The 9,321-nt window shown below is 36.4% G+C and overlaps 1 protein-coding gene across 1 annotated transcript in view; it reads right to left on the bottom strand.

The window, feature by feature from the left end:
* Positions 1-8,387, bottom strand: part of LOC150099132 (uncharacterized) — a 63,471-nt gene extending 55,084 nt beyond the window's left edge. Inside the window, exon 1 of the mRNA XM_090404264.1 lies at positions 8,252-8,387. The gene's annotated coding sequence lies outside the window, so the exon portion shown is untranslated. The remainder of the gene's footprint in view (positions 1-8,251) is intronic.
* Positions 8,388-9,321: the final 934 nt, after the last annotated feature.

Genomic DNA, 9,321 nt, shown 5'->3' on the forward strand with positions numbered 1-9,321 from the left:
TACCTGGATACCAAATGAAAGAAGATGGGTTGAAATTTGAGATTTAGCCAACCAAATTGTATTCTTATTGGATTAAACCACAGTATAAAATGAGGGTACAACATGACAGATTTTCATGCGGGCTGGGGAGTCGCCCGGTTAAACAAGGACCCCCTCCCTTGTTTTCCCCAGGGAATGAGGGAGAAGAGCAAAAGACAGCTAATGGAACAATTCCTAAAACACACCCCAACTCAATATCACCAGAATTCAACATTGGTACTATGAACATAAAAAGCCTGAATGGCAAAGAAATGGAGTATAGCCGAGGAATTGGATACATCGACATAATAGGGGTGACCGAAACAAAAAAAGATAAAAATTGATGAGATCTTTGCTAAGGAAAAGAAGGAGTAGCCAAAGTATTCAACACTGAATACGAGGATAATCGTCTTCTTGAATGGCAGGCAATTTCAACTAGAGTGATGTGGGCAAATATTAGAATGGGGGAACTGGACAATGAGACTTAGTTTTGCCTATGGTCCCACAGAAGGTTCTACTAAGGTAGAAGTGGAGAATTTTTTGAGGCTTTAGAGAAAGCAAATGACTCAATGAAAAATGAAAAGTTGGTCCTTGTTGGGGATCTAAATAGCAGAGTGGGAAATGATTGTCAGACATATAAAAATATTTTGGGAAAATTTGGAGAAAAGAGCAAAGCCAATAATAATGGCGAATACCTGTTGGATTTCTGCTCAGGACATGGACTGGTTATTACTAACACAATGTTCCAACATAAATATGTGCATAAATTCATGTGGAGAGAAGATGCAAGGAATAAAAAAAGTCTCACTGACCATCTTATTGTTGATAAGGCTGTTTTCTTCCTGGTGCAGGACACTACAGTGTACAGAGGATTTGAAATTAGAAGTGATCACCATTTAGTCTTGAGTAAGATAAAATTGAATTTCATACTGAAAAGAAAAACATATAAGAAAGTTTTAAAGTGAATAAAAGTTGAGCAGCTCTCAGATGTGAACTGTAGATGAAAATACACAAACATTATTCAAGAAAAAAAATTAAAGAGTTTGAGAACAGGTGGCAAGCCCTGAAGAAAACATGGATTGATTCAGCCAGAGAGGCATATGGTGAGGTTATATGCAAGGATAAAAAAATCAGAACTCCATGGTGGACATAGGAAGTTAAAGAGGCAGTGAAGGAAAAGAAGAAAGCATATCAAAAATTCCTGGCAAATAAGTCAGCTGGTGCTTTAGAGAATACAGAGACAAATGTAAGAAAGCTAAACACTGTGTAAAACTAGCTAAACAAAAGGCATGGGAAGACTTTAGAAAGAACATAGAAAATAAATATCAAGAAGGTGGCAGGATATTCTAGAGGTTGTTGAAGAAGATCAGAAATGGAGGAGAGAGTGCTGTGAAAGGAATTAGAGATGATAAAGGTGACATGAAAACATGATGTACTTAATTATTATTATTACTGATACCTCCAAGGAGTCCAAAGGCTCATCGCGGGAGGACACCTACAACTGTCTCAACCACTAAACCGAACCTCTACTACGAATCATCTCCATCAACCACCCACCTCCACCACAACTAGTATTTTTTGTCTGGAAATTGCGTGTGTTCTGAAGGGCCGATTTGTCTGTATATGGGATGAAAAACCAGAGTTTCCGGGAGAAAAAACCCTGCTACCTCCGTATGAGATCGGCTAACTCGCCTTCGATTGAAGTACTTTGAAAAATTGCTAAATAAAACAATCAGTGACAGCACAGTGGTAAGAAACTGACTAGGCATGCAATCCGGAATACATATCCATATTTGAAGTAGAAAAGCCATCATTTGCTAAAAGGAGGTCATATTTTAGTAATCTACTTAGTTATTACAATAAAGTGACTGCTTCCTTGGACAGAGGAGAAGGATACACAGTAACATACTTGGATTTCACAAACGCTTTTGATAGAGTACCTCATGATAAATTGACAGTGAACCTAGATCAGATGGGGTTGGATATTAGATTAGTGCATTGTATTGGAGACTGGTTATCTGATAGGTATCAACAAGTTGTGTATGGGGAGAGCGATATCCAGGAAAAGGAAAGTCACTATAGGTGTGCCTCAGGGGTCTGTTATAGGGCCATTACCATTTAACTTGTATATTAATGATATTGGTGAAGATTTGGATGGAGATATTCAGTGGCTTGCAGATGATGCAAAGTTGGGACAAACCATGAAGAGTAGTGAAGATGTTGTGGCCTTACAAAAGACTTGAATAAATTGAGTGATAGTGCACAGAAATGGGGATGTGAGTTCAATGTTGCAAAATGTACGGTTTCAAAATTTGGAAAACAAAGATGGGATGCAGAATTTATGCTTGGTGAGGATATATTGTTCGAGGTGAAGGAAATAAGAGATCTGGGGGTAATAATGGATAAGGATCTAAAATTTAGGGGACACATCGTCAAAATTGTGAAGACAACACAAAAGCTTCTGGGAATGATGCAGAGGACACTGACATGTAGAAGTAAGGAGATTCTTGTTCCGTTGTATAAGGCTTTGATTAGGCCACACATGGACTATTGTGTCCAGATTTCATCACCTGGTTTTCAGAAGAATGAAGAGATGTTGGAAAGGATCCAAAGGCAACTGACTAAGGTAGTTTCTGACCTCTGGAATGTCGAGTATGAGGAAAAATTGAGAAGATGTAATTTGCAGAGTCTGGTGGACATGAGGACGAGGAGAGATATGACAAAGACCTACAAGTTGGTAAGGGTTGTTATAGGATCAATGCTAGAGAAGTTCTAGTGAAAATAGTGGGAGATCGGAAAAGATCCAGAGGTCATCCCTGGAAATTGTATAAAGAGGATGTGAGAGGTAGGTTTTTTTTTTGCAGAGTTGTAAATGATTGGAATGCCTTGCCTGAGAGTGTGGTGTCTGCAAATAGTTTGAGTGTGTTCAAGACACGATATGATGAGCTGTGTGTATGATAAAAGGACCTCCCAGATGAATCTTTGATTCCATGAGGTCTTGGGGTAATAAAAATAATAATAAAAAGCCAGAAATGTGCAGCTCGAGTAGATGATATCTGATCAGAAATGCTCAAGTATAGAGGTATAAAAGTTTTATAGGAGCTGCACTGCATAGCTCAGAAGGGCTGGACAGAAGGACAAATTTCACATGATTGGAACAGAGCTCTCATAGTACCCATATACAAAAAGTGAAATAAAACTGAATGTGAGAATTACAGAGGTATTTCTCTACTGAGTGTTCCTGGTAAGATCTCTGCAAATATACTTGAGAAACGGTTGAGAAGGATTGTGCAAAAGAAGCTTGATGAAGAACAAGCTGAATTCAGGCCAAATAGAGGCTGTCAGGAATCAGATTTTCACTTTACAACAAACTGTTCAAAAATCATGGGATTGTAATGTTGTGTCGGAAAAGGTGCCGATTCACTTTTAATGAGTCATCCTATTTCCAACCCAACATAAGGTAACGTTAAAAACCATGGATATGGACATGCTTATGCCTCCAGAAGAAATGTGCATTTTGGTAACTCAGAACTGTGTCTAACCATTTTTCTAGTGGATATTAAGTGATTTTTGAGAAACCCATAATTTAAATAGATAATGTTTGTGGATTATTTAACAAAGGAAAATTATGTATAAATGCTGAAAGATGTATATAAAACGATATATGTATTGAGCCATGTCAAAAACAGTTCGGAGTTGTGGTGACCAATCGGCCGCCGCTACGTGCATAACGTAGTCACCAAGACAGGGTGCTCACATTAACTATATAGGTTTCGGCGTGTAATTTAATCACTCTCTTATTTTTCTGTTCCTGGTTCAAGTGCTGGATAGCTGTTAAGCTTGCCGCGTACCCCTCAATATTCTCTCGTTGCTGTGCGTGCCGTGTCGACTGTAGCCACAACTGAGGAATGCGGCCAGAGTTCCAGAAAGGAGCAGTTGGTTAGCCATGCCAAGGTACAAATCAGCGAAGAGGTGAACCTTTTCGAAAAGAATAGAAGTATGTCGCAGATGCCATAAGAAATATACGGTGAGGAAACCCAGAAGTCTAATTAAGGAAATTCCAAGAACTACCAGAAAAGCAAGAATGGTAAGGTGCAAGTTTTCATATTAAAACTGAATAATAACCAAAGCGGGTATAGGAACTAGAGGGTTAAGTAGCTCCATATAGTCAACTTCCACTTTGTATCTAAAGAACTGTATTCTTTTGGACATTTCTGTCTACGTCTAAAGAGCAAGTGACACTCTAAGCTTAAGCTGAGCTGGGAACCAAGATTTCGAACTGTTTATGTTGGAAGAAACATTTGTATCATTAATTTAAATTTAAATTTGAATATTAATTGAATTTTGGGGGAGGGTAAAGCCTGAGGATAGCTGTCTTGCAAATTTCACATAGGACAATATTCATGAGAATATTGTCCCATGTGAAATTTGCAAGACAGAGAACCTCTGATATGCTTCATATTAGGATTGTAGAATGTATCTATGTATATGTGTTATTCCTATATATATGGGAACTGAGCAACTCTGTAAGAATTAACCTTCCTTGTGTAACATAGTTACACAAGGAAAAGTATGAGATTGCTAGAATAAGATTTTAGAGTAAACCTTTTGGATATGTTAATTTAAGAGGGGGGGGGAGTTCAGGCTCTTTAGAATTGGAATTTCTAACTAAAGTGTATATATGTATTTGTCTAAATAAATGTATTTCTTTAATTCAAACCTCATGAGTCTGTCACTGTTCTGAGAATTGAGTTACCACTTGTTAAATTTCAGACCATGCATAAGTAATAGGGGAATCCATTAACAACTAAGAAAGGAGGACTATGACTGCAAACCACTTGATCCCTATATTGTTTTTCAGCAGTTTTAAATTGTGTGTCAGAATTCAGTTGCCGACTGGCACAGTCAACTTAAAAGAATATAAATTTGTCGGCGACGGAATAGCTGAGAATAAGTAAGATTAGTAAATAACATAACTAATAATAACAGGGCCAGTACGAAGACGTAACAATAACAAAGATCTGTATTTAAGTTTTGTAGATCCGGAAAAGGCATATGACAAGGTGCCAAGAGAGAAGCTATTCAATACGCTACAGTTTTATGCTGCCAGTGGGGCATTATATCAAGCAATACTTAGTGTTTGAGTTATAAGTCAATAGTTGGAACTGAAGGAAGTACAGGTAGATGGTTCAATGTTAAATCTGGTGTCAGACAAGGATGTACATTATCCCCTATGTTATTCATTATCTATATGATCACATTATAAAAAAAAGTGTTATTAAATCTAATTTGTTAAATAAATTCAGTTATTTATTAGCTTTAGACATTTGGTTTTATTTCACTAAACATCAAAATCAGTATAATAAATTTAGTTTAATCCTTTACCCAAGTGTAGGCAAACAAAGTTTGCACCTTAAGTAGTTCAGTACTGAGGCAACTCATAGCAAAGGTGGACCTAGCTCTCATCGTTTCTTGTCTCATTTTCTCCAATAATGCAAAGCACATCTCCTTGCAGACATGTATAATGGTATGCATTAAGGGAAGGGCTGGGTAGTGGCCCTTCCCTTAATGCATAGCATTATACATGTCCGCAAGATGTGCTTTGCATTATGGGAGATACTGAGACAAGAAACGATGAGAGCTTGGTCCACCTTTGCTACAAGTTACCTCAGTCCTGAACTACTTCAGGCACAAACTTTGTTTGCCTACACTTGGGTAAAGGAGTAAACTAAATTTATTGTAGTCTCACCAAGTGGAAAATAAACTTCCATCAAAATCAGTGTTGTTGTTGAGATTTTTTTTTTGTTCAGTGTTGCTGGCTTGATTCTGCAAAAGAGTTATATTAATAATAATAAAGCCATTTCTTGTTCTTTTTCTACTTTTGAATGAGATACCATTTCAATTATAAGATTAAAAATGCATACATCTTCTGATCTGCTGTTAAAATCACCATGGCTAAAGTCACTCTTGATGTGTTATTAATTGCAATTTTTTGAAAATGTAGTAAATCTGATGTACAATTTGTGCTTGTAAAGGAACAAAGGAGTATACAAATAAAGAGCAAAAAAAAACCCAAGTTTTTAATTGGATTCATTTCCTGAAATATCACATAATTGAGATATTTATTGACATTTGCACCAAACTACACGTAGACCAAATTCTGTCTAAGAAATTAACTTATTTCTTTAAAGTATATGTAATGTGGTACACTCTAGTCAGACTTTGAAAACCAAGAAATATTCAATAGTAAGGCCTAGTACAATTGGAAATCTTGATTCAAAGTTCTGGATTAATTTATTATTATGGTTATTATTCAGGACCTCTGCAGAATCAAAACTTATTGTGGGATTCCCATCTTAGACTATACAAAATCTATCATATCATTCCTTAAACTCATTAACCATTCATGCTGTTGCTACTCTATCATAAAAAAATCTACTTCTATTGCTGTCAGGACACCCTCCTCTGTGAATCACATTTTTCTGATTTCAACAATATTTGGGCAAGCTAAGGTTGTTCCCTTTATTCCTGATACTCCTGTCATTTGTAAGAAGATATCAGTGCAACCTCAACAAACGTTATAGGCATTGGTGAGACTTATGGGATGGGGGGGGGAGTAGTACTGCTGAAGATATTATATGAATTGCAACCAAAAAGAATAGGAGACAGGTGAGAGGGTGGCTGTTCATTTGAAGCAATCTGGTGTGAGATTAAGGCTAGTCACACAAAATATAGTTGGTTGTTGCTATAGGCCAGAGAGTTTCACAGATGCTCTGGAAGACATGCATTGCAAAATTAGCAGAATGCGTACCGTTCGAGTGATTATTATGGACGGACTTCAACTGTGGAGATAGATTGGAAGGAAGAAAGATCACATGGCAGAAAAGAAATAGAATTTATACACATGCTGAGAGATAATTACTTAAAGCAGCATATAATATAGGGGACCAGGGGGTAGGTAGGAGAGTATAGTACCTGGTCATAAGATCAGAAGAGATATCCATAACCAAGGTGACAACATTGCCTCCAATTGGTGAAAGTAACCATGCAGTCTTGACTTGGCAGATTGTAAAACATGAGGAATAATCTATCAAGAAGGGGTATTTGTGGAACTACGAGAAAGGTGATTATGACATGCTTAGGAAGAAGCTTAAATGTGTACCATGGCATAAAACACTGCAGGGTAAGGATGTTAGTGTGCATAGGATATAGTTGAGGATTATTTTGGGAAACGCTGATCTAGAGGAAGCAGAATTAAGTTGTATATCTAGAGTAAGGAAGGTTAATTGGGTGGGAGTTAGATGGACGAGTGATATTATCAAGTACAAGCTGCAGAAGAAGAAAATGCTGTGAAGGGAATATAAGGAGAAGGGTAAATAGAAAACTCATGAACATTACAAGGTAACCAGCAAGGCAAGGAAGGCAAAATCGGATTATGCAAAATCAGATTTGGTCTACGCAAGGCGACCAAAGGAAATCCCAAACAGTTCTTTCGTTCAATGAGTAAATAAGAGGAAGAATGACTATGGAAAATTAACCTTGGTGAGTGATGATGGTCATGAGGAGACAGAAGCAGATGAAATAGTTGAGTTACTGGGTGACCAATTTGCAAGGACATATCATCCTAGTGCAGAGATTTTCAATCAGTGAGCCGTGGCACACACCTGAAGCTCCCGTATTTATATTTGACGAAACTTACAGTTGGTGAATCTGTAAGTTTAAAGGTGTGAGTTAATTAGCATTAGCTTTAATCTTTTGATAACTGTATTCACAAATAACTTCATTTAATTCTCTTATTTTTAAGGTAACTAGTAAGAGTTCTTTTATTGTTTTTTTTTTCATTCAGTTAATTTTATTCAACAGTATTCCTTTAACATGGATAAATTTGTAATAAAAAAAATGAAAATTTGAAGACAACAAAGAAAGTGAAGCTAGTACGTCGAAAGAAAAAAAAAAAAAAAAAAAGGAAAGACAGAAGAAAGTGAAGTTAGTTTTGCCCAGCACATCAGCAGCTGATTCCATATCTAGTACCGGATCTTCTAAAACTAAATTAAAAACTAACGTTCGCCATTGCGGAGAAAATTATTTGTCATTTGGCTTTATTTCTAGTCGAGAAGATCCGCCACGTCTTCATTATAATTAGACTACCATGGAGTCAAAACTCTCAACGTGCAAGACATCCACACACAAAAAAAAAATTCGAACCACACCTTAAACTAATTTTTGTACTCACCAGTCTCACGCAATGTATTTCACTCTCCATGCAAATAACCTATACCTCGCTCCTACTATTCTTAATATAGCTTTCAGAGATTCTCTCCCTCTCCCTCTCCCCTACAAAAAATCTCGTCCTTATTCATCTTGATAACAGTCGGTCACTTTAAAACATTTTCTGATCGAAGGGAAGAAGAGAAAACATTTTTGGTAATTCTAGCAGATGATTTCGCCAGGAAATAATCCACTTACCAATACTAAAGTTCGGCTGAGTTTGCAATATGTTGATAAAGTGCCTAGAAAAAGTTACGAACTACTTGTAGCAATTTTAATGAACTTTATCATATGACAGTTTTGCACCTTACATAAACAAAGAATGGTTTTCAGGTTTTGTAAATAATACTATTCCTCTACAATCACTACACTATAGCTATTGATTTGGTGAAGAAGGATACATCATTTTTTTTTTTGTATGGTTGTATGTTCAAAATAGCAAAAAGTACTAATTTCCAAGTATACTACTTTACTCTTCAATTTCACCGCGAGAAACTTGATACTGATAACATCCCGTGAGGTGTGGATAGAAATTGAAGCAAAACAAGGGTGACCATCCAGCAAAATTATTTTGTACCAACTTATGCAAAAGCTACTAAATCTGGGGGGGGGGGGGAGGAATACTAGAATTACTTAAGTTAAGGGATATTACATCCCATATTGTTTCATAGCCGAATATAGAAACTATATAAAGTTCGGCGAGTCCAATTAAATAATTTCACGTCGCCGAATTGAAGCCTTTGGCTCTTCATATAATTAGTAAATGCTAGAATTTTATGTAACATTTCATGTAAATAATCTAACTTTAAATTTTCAGTTATTTAATATTCTATTTGCATATATATATAGTGGTTCCCACTCACAAGAAAAACAATGGAAGTATTAATTCATTATTTTTAGTACATTTTGCTAAATTAATTAATTCTTTAGAGATAGTAATATCTGAGTCTGCACGGTTAGCCTAGAGGTAGTAGTTTAGTTTTATGTATCAAAAAATGTCAATGACGGTTTATATAGTGGAAGAAGTCGATGACA

The sequence above is a fragment of the Typopeltis vanoorti genome, chromosome 14 (assembly GCF_054136105.1).
Source record: "Typopeltis vanoorti isolate ZY-2024b chromosome 14, IOZ_Tvanoo_1.0, whole genome shotgun sequence".
NCBI lineage: Eukaryota > Metazoa > Arthropoda > Arachnida > Uropygi > Thelyphonidae > Typopeltis > Typopeltis vanoorti.